The sequence below is a fragment of the Pholcus phalangioides genome, unplaced genomic scaffold, assembly GCF_987345545.1.
Source record: "Pholcus phalangioides strain wild (caught in Gottingen) unplaced genomic scaffold, Ppha-v1.0 ptg000003l_1, whole genome shotgun sequence".
Classification (NCBI taxonomy): domain Eukaryota; kingdom Metazoa; phylum Arthropoda; class Arachnida; order Araneae; family Pholcidae; genus Pholcus; species Pholcus phalangioides.
The window spans coordinates 40,379,149-40,404,701 of record NW_028301596.1 but is presented as its reverse complement, the minus strand read 5'-3'; positions in this window follow the sequence as shown (position 1 = coordinate 40,404,701).

The following is a 25,553-nucleotide window of genomic DNA, read 5'->3' as shown; positions in this document are numbered from 1 at the left end:
ATCTCTTCTGAATTGGCGTTATTATCATTATTATAGTACCATCACATATAGAGTTCACTTCACGGCAACTCCATTAATATTTCGTAGGGTATATAGTGCAAAATGCCGTTGCTTCATTAAACACCCTTGGAAGAGCAAAAACTAACGAGGAATGTAAATATATTTTGAAGGTGTTTTTGAGCGAAAACATCGTTTTAGCAGTTTCAAAATTTTCTCCTAAAAGGAGGAATTTATTGTTGCAAAGGAGGTGATGGTTTAACACAAGACTATAGGCAATCTCAAACAAGAGTTGATAAAATATCGTTGTATAGGGATTTACCGTTATATCGAGCATCATCGGTGGAGCGAGGTCTCGCTGTATTTGTATTTTGCGTGCATGTAGATTCTTTTTATTCGGATATCGACTATTACTTCGGAGCTTTTTAGATTTTTTTCAAGGAGAGAAGAGAAAATTGATTGGCACTTTTCATTGCCATTTTAACAGCTGAATATTTCAGCTCGTGAATGTATGTATTAATTCGATTTATATAAAAAAAAAATATTTTTTCGGTACATTTATCGAATATTTTTGTTTGTTTTAGGAACGAAATAGCAGTGAGAGAAATTTATTGAATCTGTTGGGGAAGAAATTCGGAACGGGAGTATTGGAAATTTGGCGAGGAAAAAAATTTACAGTCCATATTTTTCGATTTGGAAATGGATTTTCTTTTGCATTGAACTGCATCAAACTCTTCTCTTTCTCTCTCTTCCTCTTTTTTTTCCTGCATTAAGTTGAATTTACTGTAACCTAATTTGATAATAAATTCTGTTGAACTTAATTCTTACGAAAATAGTTTTGCAATCGGAACTGATTTTGATTTGAAAATAAACTTGCAGAGCTGATCTATATATTCAACTACATTCAAAGTTTAACTAAATTTGGTCTGATATTGTACTAAAAACTTGCCGGGATATAAAAGCAGAGCGTTTGAGCTAGATTTGGTCTAAAAGAGATGAACTGAGTTTAATCTGAAAATACACTTTAAACAGAACAGAATTTGATCTTTGATCTCAATATGCGTTCAACCGGACGAAATTCGATGCATAATCTGCAAATACATCAGATTTGAACGGAGTTGAATTCAATCACTGATCTGAGAACACGCTTTTAACCAGACTGATTTAATCTTTAGTCTAAAAATATACTTTCACACACACACACAGCGGAACTTAATTAAATCTTTAATTTGAAAATAAACTTCGAGCCGGACAACATTGTATCTTTAATTCAAGATTACACCAGACTGAAAATAATCTTTAATCTGAAAATATACTTTATGAAATTACGAAGGCAACCGTAATTTTTTATGGGAAATTTATTACCTTTCATTCATAGTTTTTAGTTTTTCATGAATATATTGCTTTTTAAATTTTTAGTTGATATCCTTGGGCATTTTTGTTTTCTTCTGCCGCATCGTTGGGCAGTTTACCTGTTTTTGTTACCGTTATTTGTATTTAAATTGAACATAATTTAATCTTTGATCTGGAAATATATCTGGAATCAGACTGAATTTAATCAGAAAATAAACCGGAGTATATCTCAACTATGTTAAAAATGCAAAAAACTGAGTTGATTTTTATTTAATTTTTTTTAAATATAAAACTGAAGTATACAAAATTCAGTCGAAATTTAAACTATATCATCCTTCGGATTTGAACCTGGAATCGTGACAACAACCATCACGGTGGCAGACGAGGATCTTACCACCACGCCACTCGGTTGCATAATATCGTTATTAACTCACTCATATCACTCATTATTAAAATCAATTTTTGTTGATTTCAATGCCAAGAACTCAAAATTATTCTTTTAAAAAAATTCATTGCGACCCAGCCACTGAACCATATATGCTCAACTCATGGCCTGCAGGCTAAATATGACATTCGATTTATCTGATGTGGTCTTAAACCTAATTTTGTAAAATGGAACTAGGCGGCACCTTTACATGTGTATGTATTTAAAAATGCGTTAAAATTAGTGAAAAACACGAAACGCTCTATTGCGTAAAAATAACGAAATACGCAAAATATATAGAAAATATGCAGTCACATGGAAATCCTAACCCTATATATTACGCACACTTATGCACGTTGCGGCTTTTACTTCATCAACCGTTCGTCGTAGAGGTATGGTTATAATTTCAAAAATGCCCAAAAAATGTGTTCAAAACTCTCCCCGCATCAGTTTTGAAAGTGAAAATACATAGTGCCACAAAACAAAAACCTCAAGAACCTAATTAAAAGCCAACAAAAAAAAACTTCCACATTTTAAAGTACAATGCTCACCGAAATATTTGAATTCAAAAGTCGGAGAAAAGTAGGAAAAGGACCGCATAAATGAGGGAAAGGAGCGTTGTGTCCGTTAGTTTACAAATACAAATACCAATACGACGCCACAACAGGCAGATTGCCCAACGAGGTGGCTGACTTAAGAACATCATGGATCCCCGAGCCATTTATTTGCTGTTCTTTCCTAACCTTTTTGGTCTGATATTTTAATTTAAATATCTTAGCGAATATTGACCTTAGAAACATGGAGCTCTTTCTGTTGGCCTCAGAAGAGCCAGAAATGCCGCATTAGGACTTACAGGACAACCTGTATACACATCAAGTGAAATATGCTACACAGCAAATACTCTTTTAGGCACGGATGTCTGATTTTTCATGAAAACTGCGTTTTTGAGAATTGATCTAGCGTTGATGTGATGGGTTTTTACTTTGCTTCATACTCTTTCTACCTCGGCATTGCTTGGTGGATTCGTCAATAGAATTTGCAATATCATTCTCTCAGCGTCTCAAACTTAGTGAACTTCGGAGAAGCCATCTTCTCCAGAAATGATTCCAAAGGAATCAAGGACAATTCAGCATGGTGACGATTCAGCGCAGACAATTCAGCATGATGACGATTCAGCGCAGACAATTCAGCATGATGACGATTCAGCGCAGACAATTCAGCATGATGACGATTCAGCACGAGACAATTCAGCGCCGACGATTCAGCGCAGCGGTTGTGTTTTGTAAATAACAATTCACCCCTTTTCACTTTTTTTCCGGACATAGAACTGGCATACCTACTCTCAAAATGCTTTGATATGATTTTTAAAATAAGGTGTGCGGTTTGAATTTTCTGACACAAAATTCATACAAAATGTATCGAAGCGTTCTCCAAGGATACTGCAGCGTACTTCACAGACAACGAAGAAGATTTATATGGTACTGTAAATTATTTCGAAGTCAAATAGATTGGAAGGCCAACGTGTGGGAATCGTAGGAGAGATTCAAAATTTGCTATAGAACTATGAATCAGTTCACCGCCACTATTGACGGCTTCGTAAAAATCAATGGGGACTGGCAAAATTCGTTCAGTAGCAGAATCGCGTTATTTGGAAATTCATAACGGCGATGCAGAAAAAGGGAAAGCTAACAGAAATTAAATTAGAGCAGCACATCTTCTGTCAGTCCTAAGTCTGGAAAAAGTATAAGGGAATTGTTATTTACAAAACACAATCACTGCGCATAATCGTCGGCGCTAAATTGCCGCGCGCTGAGCTGTCGCGAAGCCATTCCCAAGATATTGATGGCTTAAAATTTGTATGTATCATATTTCTGAGCATTTCCCCACTCTGAATGTGCTTTTTCTTTAGGGAGACTTGAATACATTTTCTCTACTGCCTATTGGCGTAACCCATTAAATTGGATCATCAAATGAGAAGAAATCTTCTCAAATGCGTGGTGGCGACCTTTAACTTTCACCTTTATCGGAAAAAATATGTAATGATGAACAAAATGAAAATAACACACACACACACACACATACACAAACAATGGACTGTCAACAAGAAAAACCTTTTCTGGGGAAATAAGTGATAGTTTTGCCCATTTGGGGCATTTGCCCTGGTCTGACGAAATTTTAAAGTAGCCTATCGTTCAAGTCGGGTCCCATTTGGTATGTATGCAAAATTTGGCGACGATCGATCTAAAATTGTAGATTTGTATAGAGAACATACACACACACACACAGACAGACAGAAAATCAATTTTATATATATAGATTATGATTGAATGACTATTACATGTATATTCCGATTGCAGAACATTCAACAAACCAGGTGGTGTTATCATAAATAAAGCAATTAAGAGCACCAAGAAACCTTACCAAATGGAAAAACTGCAGAAACTCTATACATATAAATTTACCATATTTCGATATTGATATTTTATTGCTTTAGGTCTCATTCATATACCATATGTCAGTTTAATGAAGAGTTGAATATTTTTATTGAAAAAACAAGGGGATATGCTAATAACCGGAGATATTAGCATAATACGTTAGATATAACAAAGTACTAACGAAATATTAAATTATTTAGACATGAGGGCTGTCAATGGGTTCAATGCTTTTAAGGAATCGATAACTAGAGAAACAAATGGAGGCGGTACATGTATCGATCATGACTTTACAGAACAAAGAAATTCGATACACCAATTTACTCTACCTAGAACTCATATTACAGATCAATACCCAATCCTAGGACATTGATTTTCAACATCAACAACGTATTAAAAGTGACCCAGAGTACATTAAGACAAAAATTAACTACAATAAATTTGAAAAATTCATCTTAAACATATCTTTTGAAATGTTTTCTCATGAAGATGAAATCAAACAAAAATATAGTTTCTTATAGTCACTCTTAACTCTAACCTGTGGATTAAATCATCATCAAACATTGCTAATGGCCTTATTCAGCGGCAGAGTTTAAACTACAATTCCAGTTTAAAGGATTAGCGATCAACACGGATTGGTTAAATTGAGGATTTTAACCAATCCTTATCGATTACTAATTCTTTAACCTACGTTTGTAGTTCAAACTGTGTTGGTGAATACGGCTGTATTCAAAAACTAAACAAGAACTAAAGAACTAATACAGAAGATGATAATTATTATCAAAGAAAAAAAATTCTAAAAAATATAGAAAATATATCAAAACACAATTACGTATGAAGCAGAATATAAAAATTATGCTAAAATGTAGAAAATTTCTATATACGGAAAGCTAAGCAAGAGTATCAAAGGGTTAAATTTGTTGAATGTAATAATGACAAATGGAAGCAATGGAAATGCATAAACAATTTTGCAGTCAAAAATTATTGGAAAGCGAAAAAATTCTACCTATTCATCAGCAACTACATAACATGTTTTAACAAATGAATTTAACAAGGAATTTATTGAAAGGAGCTTAGCTCACAAACGTTTGTGCTAGTACATATCAAAGCTAAAGCAGGAATGATGTTAGCCACGTTGTTGGGCATTTTGCCTGTTGTGGCCTTGAATTTGTATTTATGAACCCAATGGTAAGCATGGATATTGACATCCCATTCCTGAAAAAATAATAAATGAATTTAGTTTTACTCCCTTGTCCTAAAAATATTTTAACAGCAGCTTCCCCACCCTAAAAATGATTTGCTTTTGGCTTTCTTGCCTTAAAAATAATTTAACAGTGCACCGCCCCGAAAATAATATACCCGAGTCATTAAATATTTTCATAAAAGAACCAAAAAAGCAAAATTCACCGACGAACAATTCATCGAAAAAGTGATATAGTGAGCAAATGTGTAAGTGGGCAAATGAGTGAGTCCCAACTGCGATCACTCGGTACTCGCATGGTTTTTCCTATCGGTAAATTGCGTGGCAGTGAATGGTTGCCGGTGCATTTCTGGAGGTGAATTGTTGTCCGTAAATTTTCCTATCGGCAAATTGTGTGGCGGTGAATTTTTCTACCGGCGAATTGCATGGCAGTGAATAGTTGCCGGTGAATTTTCCTATCGGTAAAAATGCATGACGGTAAATTTTGCCTGGGAATTTTCCGTTGGCGAATTTTTAACGGTGAATTGTTGTCAGTGAATTTTCTTATCGGTGAATTGTTACGGTGAGTTTTCCGGCGGTGAATTGTTGCCGGTGTATTTTCATATCGATAAAATGCGTGGCGGTGAATTATGTCGGTGAATTTTCTTATCGGTAAATTGCGTAGCGCTGAATTCTCCTGTTGAATTGTCAGTGAATTTTCCTATCGGTGAATTGTTGTCAATAAATTTTCCGTAAATCGAGAATTATCGATATTCATTCCTAATGTGAAATTTAAAAAAAAACAATGATGGCGGACGTACATCACTCTGCGTTCCAGGCCCGTTAAATTTTTCGGAACCGGAAGAACCGTTTCTTCATTTCCGCTATCTTCCGAGAAAACCCTTAATTAAAAATATTTCCCATCGTTAGTGGAAAAATCTTTCGATCCTGTATTTATTTTCCCCCCGTCCCGGATCATTTTGGGGGGAAAATAGAGCTGATGTCGGCATGTTTTATACACGTTTTGTTTCAATTTAGCGGGAAAAGGACGCGTTAAGCACTTTTTAGCGTTATTTAATGTGTATGTGTCCGGGAAAGAATTTTTCTGCTTAGATTTCCGGAAAAGTTCCGTCCTTGATTGCGTGATAGGTAGATAGATAAATGGAAATATCGACTAATTGTCGAAAGGTTTTCTGTGTTCGTTGCGGTGTATCCATTTAGTCTTACCCGGAAAACGACTAATTCCGCCAAGTCAAGATAACGACGTTGACAGCATGTTACGGAAAATGCGATAAACTGCCAATCGTCTCGGTAGGTTCGATGAATTTATCACTTTTACCGGTGGTTACGCCTTATATTCGACTGTCGCGACGCTTGGATATTATGCATAATTGCCACCAAAAGTGATAAATTCACATCTACCATTTTACCATTCATTCAATAATATTACCAACACACGCGTCGTTTGTAAATGTAATAGATAGTAAAATAATTATCAGTGTGTACCAATGATTATGCATAATACCCACGTTAGTAAATTTGATAAATGCTGAAAACATACGTAATTCTTATTTGATAAAATAATGCTTAATATCTGGGTGCGATCGTGAAATTAGTTGAAAATGAGTTCGTTATATCGACGTCCGATTGCATAATTAATTAAATAGAAGTTTTTTTTATATTAGGGTCTAATTGTATTCACACCAAAATTTGTAAAAATTCGTTAAATCAAAGAATTTGTTAAATGAGAGTTCGTTGTATCGGGATACTATTGTAAAATTTGTTATAAGGATTTCAATTGTATAGGGGTATGATCATAAAATTTGTTAAATGAGAGATCGTTATATCTGGTGCGATCATAAAATTTGTCAGATAAAAGTTCGTTATATCAGGGTACGATAGCAATATTTGTTAAATAGGACTTCGTCACATCGAGGTCTCAATTTCTATTCAATCGATTCCAGAATTCGTCAAATAGGAGTAATTCGGGGGATGTTAGGATAAATTCGTTAAATCAGAGTTCATTATATCCGGTTCAGACTCTGGCTCACAAAAGTACAGTCAACTAAATAAATCTCATCACGGCAATGGGACCGTTTTAACATTTTTACCAATACGAAATGGCGATTGTGCATGATAACCGGCAAATATGATTTTAGTGCGATTTATCATGCTCACACATATCCCAACGACGTTTAGGTATCATGCATAATCACCGGTAAAACTATAAATTTAAGGGAAATTTTTCAAAGTTACCAAAATTGTCGGTGATTACGCATAATAACTGGTCATTACGCATAAAAGCGGATTTAGCACATATACCGTAACATATGTTTCTTGATTCGAATGGCAGAGTGTGTAACTGTACAGCCATTCCTTGACTTACGAACATAAATATTTTTCGTCTCTTGTGGGTGGATTGAACAGTAGTGCTTCTTGTAAGCTTACATTGAACTGTATCTTTTTTTGGTTTTGCGTACTGTTGCTATTGTATCAAGCAAGCAAAAATGTTTGGTATCTTTTTCGTCAGAGTTCGACATTTGAATCAATTCAGATCGTTCAATTCTCAGAATAAGCTCGAAGCAGTTCAGAATCAGTACCAGTTGGGAGAAGTCCAAGTTCACAGAATTAGTTCAAAGCTATTCATTATCACAGAATCATTTCACAGCCATTCAGGATCATGGAATAAGTTCAAAGCAATTCAGAATCTGTATCACTTGGGAGAACTTCAGCATCACAGAATCAGCTCAAAGTAGTTCAAAATCAAAATTATATCTAAGCAGTTCAGCATCCAAATCATCTCAAAGCAGTTCAGCATCAAAATCATCTCAAAGCAGTTCAGCATCAAAATCATCTCAAAGCAGTTCAGCATCAAAATCATCTCAAAGCAGTTCAGGATCAAAATCATCTCAAAGCCATTAAGCATTCGAATCAGCTCGGAGTCGTTCAGAATCCAAATAACCTTAGAGCAGTTCAAAGTCAGTATCAGCTGAGAATAGTTCAGCACCAGTTAGCTAAGAACACCTTAAAGTCAGTAGTGGTTGGGAGAAGTTCAGTATCGTAGAATCGGTATAATTTTGGAGAAGTTGAGCAACAGTAATAGCACGTATCTGCTATAGCTGGTATTGGCAGCATACAGGATCAGTATCAGTTAGGAGAAATTCAGCATCACACACACAGACTCAGCTTCGAACAGTTCCGAGTCCGAAATTGAATGTTTTGGGTGGATTGTGATACTGAATGGTCTTAGTTGGTTCAGATTCTTTGATCCGAACTGATTCTGATATTAAAATGTTCCAAACCGACTTCGATGCTGAACAGCTTTGACATAATTCTGATACTGAATTTTTTGACCGTTGAGCTCATTCTGATATTTAATTTTTTTTATATGATTCTGATGATATACCGTCCTATTTTGAAGCGATTTCGAAGCTCAATCGCCCTAAACTGATTCTGATAACTTGAATACTCTGAGATGATTCGGATCGTGAAATGCTATGTGAATTGATGCAAATTGAGATGATTCTGATACTAAATATACTGAGCTGGTTCTTGAATGATATGAACAGTCTGGTTCTTGAATGATATGAACAGTCTGGTTCTTGAATGATATGAACAGTCTGGTTCTTGGATGATCTGAGCGGAATAAAACTCTTGAATTATCTGAGCTCATTCTGAAACTTAAAGTCGTGAGTTGATTTTGAAACGTTAAGGCTCTCTCTCTCTCTGATGTGAGCGAAATCTGATTTGATTTCAGAAGGGCTTAAGCGGAATCTGGTTATAGAATGATCTGAGTTGAACCGATTTTCAAATTCTCAGGACTGTTTCAGGGTCAAAATAGCTTCAAGCTGATTCAGAGGCTAAACTGCTGCAAGCTGATATTGATTCTGGACTGCTGCAAGCTGATATTGATTCGGAACTGCTTCGAGCTGGTTCTGAAGTTGATCAGTTCCAAGCTGATACTACTGATTTTGAACTGCTTTGAGCTTATTCAGAGAGTTTATTGCTGTGATCTGATTTGATTTGAAAAAAAAGAAAGAAAACTCGCGACATATAAAACAGCACCTCCTAGGGATAGGCGGCCTCCGCACGGGTTGCTAAGTTCATGTGTAATGTCATTAAGACTACCTAGCAAGTTTGCCACATTTTGAACCACAGCGTCCTATTTCGTTTCTTCTTATTTCGGCATAGAATCTTCCTGGTTGGCTCACAAATACCGCATGGTGATTGGATGTGAGACATAGAAATCGCCAATTCTGAGCCCGGTCATTTCTTTTTCGCACAACGACGATACTGGCACGAGCAGCGCAATTTTTTTTCCTTGAATATACTGAGGGAAAATGGATTACTTGCTGACGTCACCAGCAGCGTGGGGAAGCGCTCCATTTTGATAAAAAAAAACTGTTTGAAGAACCGTTACCTCTCTCGACGAACCATAGTTTTCGAGTAAAATGCGAAACAAGTATATATGACGTCACATCCGTTACGTGAGAAGGCGTGGTCAAGTGTTTTCTCGTGGTGGATAGTACTATACCACAAAAAAAAAAAAAAATTAAAAAAGACTAAAAAACTTCAATATAATAAAAACGATCACAAACACACCATCAGAGAATGTTGAATATGATTTATATATTTCGAGCCGCCCCCCCACCCTCCAAATGGAGGAGCGTATAAACATTTCAATTTTTGGATTTTTAACTTCACCACAGAGCAGTGGGCCAAAATTCTGATTCAAGGAGGCCTTAGATAGCCTAGATCAGTGTTTCCCAAAGTGCGCAATATCGCTCCCAGGTGGGCGACAGAATGGTCGATAGAAGCTACGGATTTAACATAGAATCCAATGGGTTCACTTGAGTTCGGGGGCGATGAGAGAGAAAAAATTTCTGAAGAACGGGGCGATGGGGAGAATGGAAAGTTTGGGAAACTATGGCCTAGATCCTTTCTCCTGTGAATTCGAATTTCTTCGAAAATTCCGCAGTATTTCATTAATCAATATGTAGTTATTAATGATTTTATCTCTGAAAACTAATAAAAAAAAAATCGCGCCATATTTACTCTCTGTCGAGGTTTAATATCCGCATGACCTTCATGAAAATGACCTACAGCTTCCTGTCTTATCAGTATTATTATCAGGAATGGAAGACTGCTTTCAGGCTCATGTAATCAACCGAAAATGAAATAAAATGAGCAAATTGATTACATGACAGAGAGAGAGAGAGAGGAAAAGAAAAAGGTATAAGAAATATATTTTTTCCCCCTGGAAACTTTCCCATAAAGTCGAAGAATAAGATTAATCCTTTTTTTTTTCCCTGATGCGCTGGAACACGGAAATGCAATTATATCCGGTATATAATTTTTTAAAAGAAAGAGATGAAGAATCCCTTTTGCTTAGGGAATAGAAGTATGCCATATGACAACGTTCATGTAAACATGAGAGAGAGAGAGAGAGCGCATGGGTTCATCAAATTACATTGTAATAATTACTACGGCTAGGATTTTTATCACCTGGAAACCGACAGAATATGCTCCACAAAAAGAAAAATGCGATTATTGGCCTGAAAATGTTTCAGGCCCAACCTATTTATGGATCTTCATAAATAGGTTGACCCTATTCCTCGCGGGAAAAATATGGGAAATCGCCAATCACGTCAAAAATGATGCCAGTGGTGCAGAAATAAAATTGCCAATTGTTGCTGATGTCACTGAAAAAATCGCCAACGACGAATGAAAATCAGTCATCATTGCATAAAAACGATGTAACGGGTGAGTAAAATCGCCAATTATTGCCAACAGGCTCGTAACTAGGATTTTTGCAGCCCCCACAACTTTAAAATTCGCAATTTTTTTTAGGATGGTTTTCTTTGTTTCCACCAAGAAGACCCGACCAGGATCTACCACTTACGTGATTTTGGCTCATTGCCCCGGAGGGCGTGGTCGTGTCGGGGGGTGGGGGGATGCTGAGTTTCAAGGAGAAAAAAAAAATCGGAGTGTCTATCATTGGATCTAAATGACCCCTAGTCATGTTTGTGCAATAGTATATTCAATTTGAAAAACCATGTACGGGTTAGGCATAGCGAAAATAATCGAGTTGTACAAGGATTTCAGGGGCTCCAATTTTAATATTATTAAGGGCTTATTTACAATATACACTCATGTCCATAAATTAAGGATAATTCAGAATCACACGGAAATCAAAATCTAAAGTAAAAATTCCACCTGTAGAATTATCACACACATCTGCAAGAATGATATGCAAATTTCAGGAAGCCACCAGATGATGCCGATAGTACGCCACAATGACGAGAGTGTAAGGGGGGGGGGGGTATATAAGGAATGGTGGCAAAGAAGTAAAATCGTTCACAAGAGTTCTGTAAGGCGCTCAGTGCCATAAGCGAATAGTTATGACACAGAGGAAGCATGTGGACGATTTTTTACGTGGTAGAATTATCGGTCGCCTGGAATGTGGGCATACTCAGATGGAAGTATCCGAGGAACTTGGAATTGCCCAAAGTGTCATCTCTAGGCTTTGGCAACGATTCCAAGATAACGGAAATGTCAGTAGACGTTACAGTACAGGTCGCCCCGAGTTACAGCGCCGAATGAAGACTGGTACTTGGCAGTAACTGCCAAAAAAAGCAGACGGAGAGCAGCATGCGACCTGTCTCGTCAGCTATCTGCAGCCACGGGTACAACAGTTTCAAGGCAAACCGTGTACAGACGTTTGGGTACAGACGATATTGGTCTATATGCTCGCAGGCCTGTCAGATGTGTTCCGCTCACGGCAACTCACTGCCGGCAGCGATTAGCCTGGAGTAGAGAACATGCAATGTGGACATCGTCACAGTGGGCTTGTGTGATGTTTTCCGACGACGAGTCCAGATTTAGCTTGCAGTCTGATTCACGTCGGACTTTCATATGGAGAACGCCAGGTACCCGTTACCACCAAGACAACATCATTGAACGACACCGTTACGGTGGTGCAGCATTGCTCGTTTGGGGTGGAATTATACTGGGTTCCAGAACAGATCTGCATGTTCAAACCGGAACCATGAAAGCCCAAATTTATCGGGACATCATTCTGGAACAACATGTACGTTTGTTCAGGGGTGCCATGGGCGCAGAATTTGTGTTTATGGATGACAACGCCCGTCTTCACCGAGCAAACATCGTAAACGAATGCCTTGAATCTGACGTTATAACCCGTATGGAATGGCTAGCATTCTCACCTGACTTGAATCCGATGGAGCATGTGTGGGACATGCTTGGCCGACGCGTTGCAGCCCGTCAACCACCTCCTACATGTGTACCGGAACTTCGGAGAGCATTGCTTGCTGAGTGGAGTGATCTTCCCCAAGATCAGATCGATAATTTGATACTCAGCATGCCTAGGCGTTGTACGGACTGTATTTCATCGCATGGGAGACATACAATGTATTAACCATCATACCAACCATGTAATAGTAAGTTTTTGTAAAGGAGATATTTTTTACAATTGCTCCAGGGAGCAAAAATCGTAATTTTTATGAATGGTATCATACATACGCCATTGTTACTAATATTCACAGAGTCGTTCTTTATTGTTATTATTAGTTCTTATTAGTTTTAGAGATACTGTGCGTCTTTAAAAAAAGTCTGCAGATTGGAAGAACACCATATATATATCAGGGAAAGAAGCTTTGTGTGTGTGTGCACCCGTTAGTTAATGCTGTTTTTCCCCCAACTTTCTCTCGCTTTTTTAATTCAAATATCCACTTAGAAACGTGGGGTTTTTTTGGGTGGGGGTTGCCTCGGGAGAGACGGAGCAACAGGTTTCTAATTGGGTTTCTGAGAACAAGGTTCTCGTATAACAAGTGGATTTTTTATTTTGGTGACTATACAACCTACCCCTTGCAACATGAATGGCGTATCCGAGTTCTACACGTTATTTGGATACTTTATTCTAATTGGAAGTATGCCTCTAGAATAAACAGTTTGCCAATAAAATGAGGCGAAGGCGAATTGAGTAATCATCCTGAATATATATTATACATAAATAAGAAACACCACTGAACTAGAACTACTGCTGTCACCTATTAGATTAAAAATACAACTGTTGTGATTGTTCAATGGAAATTGAGAAGACCGGTTTTTTTTAATTGATGCGCCATATAAAAAAAGGCCAATGTAGTATAATATTGATAAATATTTTTTGAGCAATAATATCAATTTAATTGTCAAATTTTCTAAAAAAAAATTTAATAGGTGATGTTTGTGTGCGGTAAATTAACATTAGTTCTCATCTCAATCAGAATTATAAACGAAAATTAACATTTTACTGACGTTAATTTACCTCATATGATCAGCAACTGTTGAAATTACGAAGAAATTACGGACTTGACAATTCAATTAATATTATTGCTCAAAAAATATTTGTTGATATCACGCTATATTGATTTTTTCCATGCGGCGCATCAATCAATATTTTTTATTTAATCGAATATTTTTATTTGATAAGTGGCAGCAGTAGTAGTTTCAGTTCAATGATGTTTTACATGCAATATAATACAGGGTGAGCAAAAAAAGTCCTCAGAAACTTTAAACACTCATAAAAACCAGAAAAAGCAACACAAATGAAAAAGTTTTCAGGGTTAGCATCGCTAGTTCACGGGAATTTTTTTGTCAGAAAAAAAAGTTTGCATAGTATGGACGTTTAGAGTCTGAAAGTGACTGAGAATGCTTCCCTGTACATAGAGTTTTTTTTTGTCGAGCAGAGAAAAATCCCCTATATTGTATAAGGTAGCATTTTATTTCCATCATATCGCGCAGACATCGAGAAATAAAAATTCTGTTCGCAGAGAAACAGCAGGCCAATGAAGGTAAAATTAAAGAGCATGCGTCCACTATCTAAAAAAAAAAAAAATTAAAGGTCATTATTGATGCAAAAATCAAGTTTTTCCTCCCCCCCCCCCTTCTCACAACCTAGCGCCAGGCTCTCTGGACTGAGATATTTGGTGGTCCTCCTCTATAACGAATTTACCGGTATAGTGTTGTTTATGCCCCTGGGGGGCTCATGGTGCACACATAAGCCAGTGACGATGTATGTTTGATTTCGCACTCACACAGAAGATATTCACTGACAACTTGGATGAGCATACTATGATTCACAAAGATACAATGATTAGCATCCTGATTATTTCCATTAAAGAATACGCCAGAGATCTTGTACAGGAGGTTTCTTCTGTGTGGTTATTAATCAAACCTTTTGATTCGTTTTTTGGAAATTTTTTATCCACTAAAAGTGAGGAATCTTGGATTGTACTTTACGGGACACACAGGCCTAGGCTGTTTTCCTTTAGCTGACTGGCAGGTTAGACTGTTAACGGGTCCATCTATTATGCATTTGTAGTGGTAAAAACAAACACTGATGAGAGAGAACATCTCGGGCCTTAGGGCTAGAGCCCTGTAAACCCCCCTTCTTGTGAGGGCCACGCTGAGACCTCATTGTATAGGGGCTTCCACGATAAGATCCGGCAAAATGATTTATGACAATAAGTATGTTTTGTTGGAGGTGGTACCTAAGCCCTCTTTTATTTCGAACTTTTGAGACAACAGTAGGGACATTATTATTATTTTATTTGTTTGGAAAATATTGAAATATTTGTTTCAGTTACATAGAACAGTCTTATCATCAAGGGATCCGCGGGACCGCCTTATCAAGGGTTCCGAGCGGAACTTTACGCTGGAAACCCCTGGGGGTTATATGTAGAGGACTTTGTGACAATATATATTCATTCGAGATTCAAAAATAAAATTTACAATATATATACATGCAAAATTACAAAAAAAAAGAAAAGAAAAAAAAAAGAGACCCTTTCATGTGGAGGGGGCCCTTCACCAAAGGAGAGGGGCCTTAATCATGTCGTGAAGAGCTCGGTGTAAGTTCGAGGTCCTATCCGTCTGAGTCCGAAAATATTTCTAGCATTTCAATTAAAAAAATCATTTGATTAACAAAAATTAGTAGCATAACATTTACATCAAATCCATTTCAGGAATTTAGAGACTTGAGATTTTTTATTTTTTTGTGTGTGTGTGTGTGTGTGTGTGAGCTGCCCTTGAGCAAACAGTACATTCCTATCGCTAACCGTTTCTTTATTATCCACCTCCGAAGGCGTGCAGTCACTTTCTGGATACACTGTCAAAGGAAATAAAAGAGACCATCAGTATAATACCACTTAGGGGTACATACAGTACTTAACACCGAAATAAAAAAAAAGTACATCAATTAATTAAGATGTGGTCCGTAAGGAAATGAAAGTACATCTCAAGAAAGATTGTTACGCTCCACGATGGGTGGAATTGAACAGTCCTTTTATACCGACAAATCGCATGTCGTTTTACGACCACTTACATGTCGATACGACGTATAAACATAGTGAATGTACATCCCTAGGGCACGAGATATGGCTCTTAACAACGGATATGTCGTCACACCCAATCCAAATGTCACATGTCTAGCCTACATTAACGTTTTTTTTCCCCTTCCCAAGCCGATTAACTGGAATCGACGAGAAAGTGGGTGGATTCAATTGATCCATTCGAGTAACGTTTCAACGTCATTGACGTTTTTTTTATTTATCCTTATGATGGTGGTCGGTGGTCTCTAAGGTCGTCCATTTTCTCCTCCTTTTAATGGACGAGACAAGAGGGACTCGAGTCATTTTATTTTGTTTCATGTCGGGTCAAGACAGAATGCTCTACTTTAGTTTTATGACATGGTCAGATGATGTCCACGTCGAGCAACTTTTAAGAGATTATTCTGAACATAACTGCGTGGAAAAGTCCCGCGGTACTACTCCGGCACAGTTATTTTCCCTTGGATAAAAGTTTTAGTGAATCGCCTTTCCGTGGTGGATAGACTAGAGCTGTGTATGGTCAGTTAAGTAAAGGTGCTCTTCCATCTTATTCCAAATCAGAAGTGGAAAAATTCGCAATTCATGCGGTAATTAATTTTCTCTTCTCTCTCTCTCGTGGCATGAACGTACCGTGAGCTGCTGGGGTCTCTGGGGCAGACAATCGTCTGGAGAGCAGACTATTTGGGAACAGTTTACTAATGTAGGGGACCCCAATACCATTACATAGGTCACGCCTGTGTATAATGGCCTCGATTCGTGGGCCATCCTTCACTCTAGTGAGACTTTTAGGGAAAATAAACTACTTCACCAAACCTACCCATATTGCCATTTACTGCCATTAATGAGATGGGTTGCAAATGAAGGCTCTGTATATCGGTTTTCGCCTCAACTTCGTTAGGGAAAATATCTTATCTATATCCTCCATTGGGTTCGAACCCGGGGCCGTGACAACAACCTTCACGGCGATCATCTTAGCACAACGCCACTGGATCGTTTATTTTGGGGAAAAGAATCTGGCTCTCATTTTTTAATTTGGAATTATAAATCTATAAACACTAATTCTATCCATGGATCAATGTTTCTATAAAGCCTGCGTGAGGTTGGAACCCATGTGATTTATGTTAAAACCCCTTGGTGTCACGGTGGTGGTCAGCTGAATTTGGTTTTCTGCGGCTTTCCTACCTCGAGGCATGAATGCGAGCAGTTCTTCCAATTGAAAAAAAGTCTCTGTTTAGAGATCAGGCAGATCTTTAACATGCTGCTTACATAACATGGAAATTCAAGCATTTCACCATCTCCACTTATGGAAGAAAGATGGCTGCACCAAAAGAACACGAAACATATATAGCTCTGACCTCATAAATACATTAGGGGGGGGGGGCACACATATTTCAGAAAACAAGTATCGTCATGTATCGATTACTTAGAAATTTGGTGGAGAAATGTTTACGAGGTGCATTTATGGTGAAGTAGTTCTAGTTTCTAACTTTTTATGTTTCCAAGTACCCCTTGGAAATACTTCAGAGGCTAGCGTACCCCCTGGAAAAACAAATGTACCCGCAAGAAATGTTTGAAGGTATATGCATAGAAAATAGCAGCTAAAAATGCGTAGGAAACTTACGTTCCTTACACCTAGAGATGTGTTGGAGGCTTGGTCATCCCTATAAAACACGTTATAAAAATACACAATGTATCATAAAATATTATTTTATTAAAAAAACATTTCCAAAAGAAAAATTAACAAGAAATATTATAATTTTTTTAATAATGAAATATATAATTGAAAGAAAAATATTTTGAATAGTTTTAATGAATATTTTTGAATATTTATAATGAGAAATAAAATTATATACAATAAAAGATTATTATGAATATAATAATAATAATTGGACTTCGAAGAATGTTAAAAAAAAAAAGTTATTGAATTTTATCCTGTTTAAAAAGCAAAACGAAACTGCAAAAAAAAAAAAAAAATTTAAAACAAAAAATTAGAAACTGGAAACACACAAACAAAAATTTATTTAATAAAACTGGAAAATGGGAGAAAATACCGGAATCGAGTGCGTTTCTTTTCTAGACGGAATTCCGTTTTTTTCCGGAACGCGAGAGAAAATTTCGAACACATAAAATTAAACTAGAGGAAAAAATTACGAGAAAAAGGAAAAAAAAATGATATTGTTCTTTAATATTATAATTTTACATTTATTTTTGAAGCAAAACTTGTTTTTATATGCATATAATTTCGTACATACGTTCTAGAAGAAATAAAAACCAGAGTATAGCTCCCAAGGCAGCTGTATACACATAACTAGAAATTAAAAAAAAAATTACTGTATTTTAATGTATTTTTACTGTATTTTTTAACTGTATACATACATCTATATATTTCATTTTTTTTAATTATATATATATATTTGCATTATATGTATTTACATTATTTCAAATTTACTTCACATGGGAATTTCTAGGGAGGGTGTGATACAGATAAAGGAGAATTCTTATTTACCAGCTATACATACAGTATATATATAAATTATCCTTGTCTTGAAGACTCCTTAAATTTACGGGCCGTTCGTCGTTCCAGAGTAGTTCGTCTTGGGTAATAAAACAGGAAATGTGTGTTCTAGATACGCACATTAATATACGTAATCTCTGTAGGCCATGTATGTATATAGCTTTAGCTCTCGACTCTGTATGTATATAGCTTTTTGGCGAACATAAAAATGTTCATTTATAGAAGAGTACACTTTTTGGCCGAGCCATGCATTAGTATTTATCGCATGAAGAAAGTAGTAGGATTTTTCTTAGTCGTCTCTTTTTATACATAGATGAGCATATTTGGCGTTCATCATTCTTGCGAATCGAGTAGCTGTATTATAGACTGGAGTCCTTTCCTCTGGTTTCCAACTTTTCTATCCCCGTCAAGGCGATTCACCGCCCTGGAGAGGTTCAGCGTTGAGAAATTACGAAAATCGAAATGAGGACGCTTGTTCACTCCCCCATGGCAAAAGTTTGCAGAGATTCCCACATTCTATACGTCTCTCTAATCTGATTTGAAGTGTGCGACTTCTCAATTTTCTCTTCCTCAGACGACATATCGTCCATATACTCTTGCTGCTACGTGCAAAGGAAAAAAAACCGTCAGTTCGTCTACGGTAAACTCCTGGCTATGTTATACCACTATAGTTCGTTTCAAGTTAACTTTGCAGTAAAGGGGAAGCTACGAGGGAACCGCATCACACGTTGCTATGACAACGAAAGCCTTTCAACCAATGTATCGATGCGCGGTATCCGTAAGGTATGGCTGATTTTCGCCAATCTCACTGAGAAAAACCTTTTTTCACGTATAATGGTAACCAATATTTTTTCTAATTTAAAAATTTTAAACGAATAAAGATCGGTTCAGAACGATATTTTCTCGGTATTTTTTCAATCATTGAAAAAATTGAAATATTCTGCATAAATGATTACCGTAAGCCTCCGATACATGGGAACTATATTTTGCGGCGAAGGAATACATTCTCTACCTTTCTCTGCACTGCAAAGTTAACCTGAAACAGACTATAGTTGCTGAATGTCATCTTAACGCAACTTCAGTCCCATGTAGTCTTTCCCAAGGACAGAATCTTTTAGACAAGTGTCCTATTCATGAGCTAGGCCCTCAATCACGTTCAATAATGCAATCAGTCCACAAAGCAGAATCTATAAGAAAAAACTTCAACTGTTCATACGCGTGGTTACAATGCTGCTACCCGCCGTGTGAGACATAATTATGAGACACTCTTAAATATTAGTGAAATCGCAAGAAGGCACAAACTAAATAAATATAAAAAATTTGCCGACGGTGCAAAATAATATCATACCAAATACTTGGGAATTTAAAAAAATGTGTATTTTTACATTATTGTAAGGAATAACAAAAAATACAGTATAGACAAAATTATAAGACATCTACTGATTTTTGAGGGAAAACTAAAATAAAATTCAAACAAATTATAAATTTATCAAAATCAATGTACTGTATAACCACCTCTGTTGCCAATCAGAGCAAAAATACGATTTGCCGTGGATTCACACACAACCAAACTATATCCAAAACTGAATGATAGTGTCACTACAGTCATTATTCCAACCCTGTGATATGACGGCTTTTAGATTCTGGATGGAAGAAAATTGCCTACTACCTGCGTATACTGATCTGGAAAAGATGCCCGACAAGTTTTTCATGCACTTGAGGTCAGGGGGAACGAGCCGGCCATGATGTGAACATTGATGTTCTCTTGCTTGAACCACTGCTCTGTGTGACTTCACGCGCGAATCGGCGCATTACCATTGACGCGTTTTGTTATGGAAATAGTTCAATATTTTTGGAGCTGCAAAGAGTAGTTTTTTTTAAGAAGTGTTTTTGGGACGCGATATATATGTATAGCTGAATCTGCATTTTCGTTTTTTTATAAACCAGTTATTATTTAATAATGTAAATTTTACAATCCTGTACATGATTTTTTTTTTGTCTAAGTGTTAATGTGTGGCATTCTATCTGGGTTAGAAGTGCAATGTGATTATCATTGAAGTTCCCCGGTCTCTGAATAGTTTTTCTTAAACACTACTCGTCCGAACACAGCCAAATTTTCAGGATATTTCAATGCCCGTGAAAGAGGGATTCGTGCAGTAAAAAAGTAGTTTAATTTTTCACCGCTAGGTGTAAAAGTGGAGCTTTTTATTGCATTTTCCCTTTTATTTTCCATGTTTCATATAGCGTATATACCAAGTTTAAACGGAATACGGTCAAAAGAACGGGTGCTACATACGTCTGAGTAGTGTCAGTATCGCTAAGGGGAAATTAGTCTGAATAATGTTAGTATTCTGAAACTACTCAGACGGTGGCCGTTCTGGTGCATGCATTCCATTGAATCTTGGTGTATACGCTTTATGGATTATGGGAAAAAAATACCGTAAATGCAGTAAAAAAGTGCCACTTTTTTCACCTGGTGGTCAAAAACTCGAATTCAAAAAACGGAGAAAAGTTGATAAAGGACAGCATAAATGAAGGAAAGGAGCGTTGTGTCCGTTAGTTTTTGCTGCTCTTTCATAACTTTTCTCTGATTTTTGAATTCGAATATCTTGATGAATAGTGCACTTAGAAACGGATTTTTTTTTTTGGTGGCATCAAGAGAGACAGGGCAACAACTTTGTAATTATGTTCTTGAGCACAAGGAGACCATATCAAAATTTAGATTTACTTATTTTGTGATAATCTGTATTTTCACTCTTAAAACTGGTACAGAGTAATTTTTGAACGCCCATGTTAAGCATTTCTTAAATTGGAATGATACCTCTACGATGGACGGTTGATGAGATAAAGGCCGCATTGGCACTTACAGGATAACACTGTATATGAATAAATAATTTCTTCAACTAAATATAAGTTTTCATTATGTCAGAAATTATTTGTTTTATTTATTCTCGAAATGATTTGAGCATTTGTGTAGATTTTAAATTACTCTGATATGTTTATCGTCTTTTAATTTCTGTGGTTATTTTCCGCATAAGGGTCGACGGGCCACGGTAAAACACTCCAAGGGTCACATGTGGCCCGCGAGTCATGCGTTAAAGTCCCCTGCTTTAGTTCATCCTTTCGGAAATATCATGTTTACGCTTGATAAAATATAGAACTTTCAGAAATGCCACATGACTGCAGGCTATACGCATTTTATGTTTCACAAAAGTACTTTAAAAATCGCAAAATCAAAATTAATTCCAACTGTCTCACATATAAATAATGTCCCTAAACATCCACCATTTTAACACAGAAAATCTGAAACAAATTCTTAATCATGGATGATGGACGTTCTATTAGTATATTACCAAATAATTCCCAATGCTCCTTCCTCTTCCGAAATCCCAACTCTCATTGTACATCCGAAACTCTCAAAGACTAGTTAGTTATTGGAAATATTTTCCGAATGAAATGTATAATTTGAATTGCTATAATGGGTTCCTGGAATGGATTTCGTAACTCACCCCATGATATGAGTTCCTTTGAGACTTGGATTGCGATTCTCGGAATTTAAGCATGAATTCGCTTGATGTTATATTGAAATGTAGGAATAATTATTCGAATTGTACGTATGAAATATCACATGTAATACATAATTTAAGGTCAATATATGGCTCCGGAAATACACTGAATAGATTCATATTTCAATAAAACAGCAAATAATATCGACGATTTTATATTCGAATGCCATTTGCAGAACTATCCACATTAGAGCTGCAAAACAGCTTTCTGTGCAGTAGTTTAAGGGTATTCAACCTTTAAAACAGAGGTATTCAATTTTTTTTTCTAGTCGCGAGCACTACCTGTACACATCATAGAAGAAGAGCACCTCCTCGCGGCAAGTTTGACATACCCATGCATGGAATCGGGATGATTTCAATCCTTCAATACAGTTTGTACACGGCGTTTACCTGTGATGTTGATAAAGTGCTCGCGAGCACGAAATCGGACACGAGCATAGAGCACTGTGATGCTCGCGAGCAACGAGTTGAAGATGCTTGCTTTTGAACATTGCAGGTGAAAAAAAATCGCCCTTGTCGAGTAACAAGACCCACGAATCCGCCTAGAGAGCGATCGCTGAAGAAAGCGATGTCAACGAAACGATGTCAAGGTGGCAGCACCTCTCCTCTCAGACGTGTACCAATCGGGACAAGTCCGCGTCTGAGGGCTAGGCCACGCAGCTCAAGAAGATGAACTCGAAACGATACGACGATGGACATCCTGTAAACAGGAAGAGATCGGCACCGAACCGGTTCCAGTCTAGGCAGGAAACGTTCAAGCAATCGGTCGGACTGGCGATCGTTTTCGTGTCCATTTGCCAAAAGAATCAACAGAGCTCCGAAGCGGCAGTCGAAGACCAAGAAAACCAGAAGCCAACGGCCTAAGTCTCGAATCGTCAACAACGGCGTGCCCAGGAATCATGGCAGGGAAAGGGCCATCCTTTGCTTATGCCGGTGGCGACCACCACCCCATGAGCTCTCGGATGAACAAACGTTATTTGACGAAAGACGTTTTTCTCCCTTGTTAATACAACAGATACAGGAAACTGGTCAAGTGAGGAGATATCGATGTTTCCGGAAAAAGGAAAATTCATCTCTGCCCTCACGGGGACGAGCAAACGAGAGACCGTGAGAGCAGAGATGAATTTTCCTTTTCTGAAATATCGATATCTCCTTACTTGACCAGTTTCCTGTATCTGTAGGGAGAACATACGTTCCGTATTTCCCGGGACAGTCCCGGTTTTCTTGGTTTTTCTAGCTGTCCCGGTTTTTCCCGTTTTTTGCATGACGCCTACTTGATTTTTTTTATTCTTCATTGAAGTCAAAGATTGAAAATATTTTTGAACTCAAATTATATTATGATAATTACAACTACAAATAACAAAATTAATCTCCCACATTTGCCTTGGTGAACGTTTTATTTCGTGAAATCCACTGCAATTTGCAGTAATGCTTCGTTTCCCGCCATTGCGATTTTTCTGTAATTTCAGCAATATTTGGCAACATTGTTCACTTTTGGCGTCGTTCTTGGGGATAATTGGCGATGTCCTGTATTTTCCTGTGTTTGGAATCTCAATTTCCCGTATTTCTCTCGAGGAAATATGGTCAGCCTATGTATCTGTCGTATTAACAAGAGAGAGAGAGACGTCTTTCGTCATATACCGCCATCTGGTGGCTCTGATGTCATTTGCGAGCTATTAGTAGAATGCTGCCACCGTCCATTCCACGGAGTCATTCAGCATATGCATACGCTCCAAGGAGAGGAAATTCCATCTGTCTCCATAGCTTAGTTGGTAGAGTACTCGTCTGGCAAACGAAAGACCGGGGTTCGTGTCCCCGTGAGGGCAGACATGAATTCTCCTTTTTCCTGAAACATCGATAACTCCTCACTTATCGAGTTTCCTAATCTTTCCATGCTCCTTTGTGTTGTCTGTAGCCTTTGTATCGTCTTGCTTGTGAGTGTCCATGTTTCAGCTCCGTAAGTCAGTGCTGGTAGCACACACTGGTTAAAAACTATTCTTTTCAGGCATAGGGCATGTGACTCTTCAGAATTACAGTTTTTGCCAAAAGTGCTCCGTCCAATCCTGATCCTTCTGTTTATTTCATTAATGATTCAGTCGTTGTCCATAGTAATTTCTTGTCCCAGGTATACATAGCTTTCTACTTCTTCTATCTCTGTGTTGTTGAGCAAGATCGTCCTCTTCAACGCAAAGGGGTTGAACGTAACTTTAGTCTTTTGCAGATTCATTTTCAAGCCTACCTGAATACTTGCCTTCGCCAATTCTTGTATCATTTCTTCTAGTTCGTCTGGATTACTGCTGATAACAACAATGTCGTCTGCAAAACGCAAATGGTTGAGAAATTCTTTATTTATTTTAATTCCCTTTTTATCCCAATCCAGTTTTCTGAATACTTCTTCTAAAACAGCGGTAAAGAGTTTTGGCGAGATAGTATCACCCTGTCTGACTTCTTTTCCGAGTTTAATCTTTGCTTTTCCTTTATCCAAACGAATCATTGCAGTTGCTTTGTCATATATTTTCTTAATTGTATTTGATGTAAGTCTTTCTTACCCAAATTACATCTAGACCTTTAACAAAAGCGGATGTGAAGACAGAGTCAAACGCTTTCTCAAAATCAATGAAGGCCATACACAATGGTAATTCGTATTCTATAAGTTCCCTGATTGTTTGGATGCGATCCATTGTACTGAATCCACTTCGAAATCCTGCCTATTATATATATATTGAAGTAACTATGGGAATGAAAGGGTGAAAGTAATCTCCCTCAACACACACAGCAACCATAGAGCGAGAAAAACCATTTTTCTTCTCTGTTATTGCCTTCGTCTAGATAAGGAAGAAACTTCCATGTTGCTCCTCACGGAACAAGGTGAACAGGTTGCTATATTCTAGTGACTTTTGAGCTTGGGTAATCTATGTATCCTCGAATAAGTTGGTTGTGACCGTGGTTTCCGTTGTAATAAATATTTGTTCTCGCGTATACTATAATGCCCCTCAATTCGAAGGTAAAATTCTAGAACGCTGTATAATATTTTCCTGGGATAAGTCCGGGGTGGTGGGGGGGGGGGGTCGGTGTCTGGTGAAACTACCTACAACTGATCCAACAAGCTCAACAACCGCACAACTGGAATGATATAAATGAATGATGAACTTGGATAACATCTACGTTGGAACTCATTGGCTGTATATGAGCAGGAGTCGAGATCCGAAATGAACATTTGCATGTAAATATAATAATTCTCAGTTTCAACTCGCACGGTTGAACCGGGTTTAGGTCGTTCACAAAAGCTCTGAATGCATATAATCTTCCGCATTCTCCGATAGAAGTGCGTTTCCTCGAGCTCAAAATACTACCGGTATATCCCCCTTAGTCATTCATTAAATTAATTCATTCGAGAGAGAATCGAGATTCATAGGAATGGATTCTCTCTTCGAAATCGATACTAATCCGCATTGTTATGAATTTCGATTTTGCCTCTCTCTCTCTCTCTGTCTTTCTACGAATAATTCCGAATTTAATGGATATGCGTATCCGTATATCCAACGTATGTTTGCGATCAAAGAAACTAGTTCTTGGAAGCGCTTCTAAATTCTGGAACCGTACAAAGCTCGCATCAGTTAGCATTGATCGCAAGATTTGAAAAGCTTTTATATACATCATTGGAAATCAGTTTAAATGAAACGTGAGATAATAAC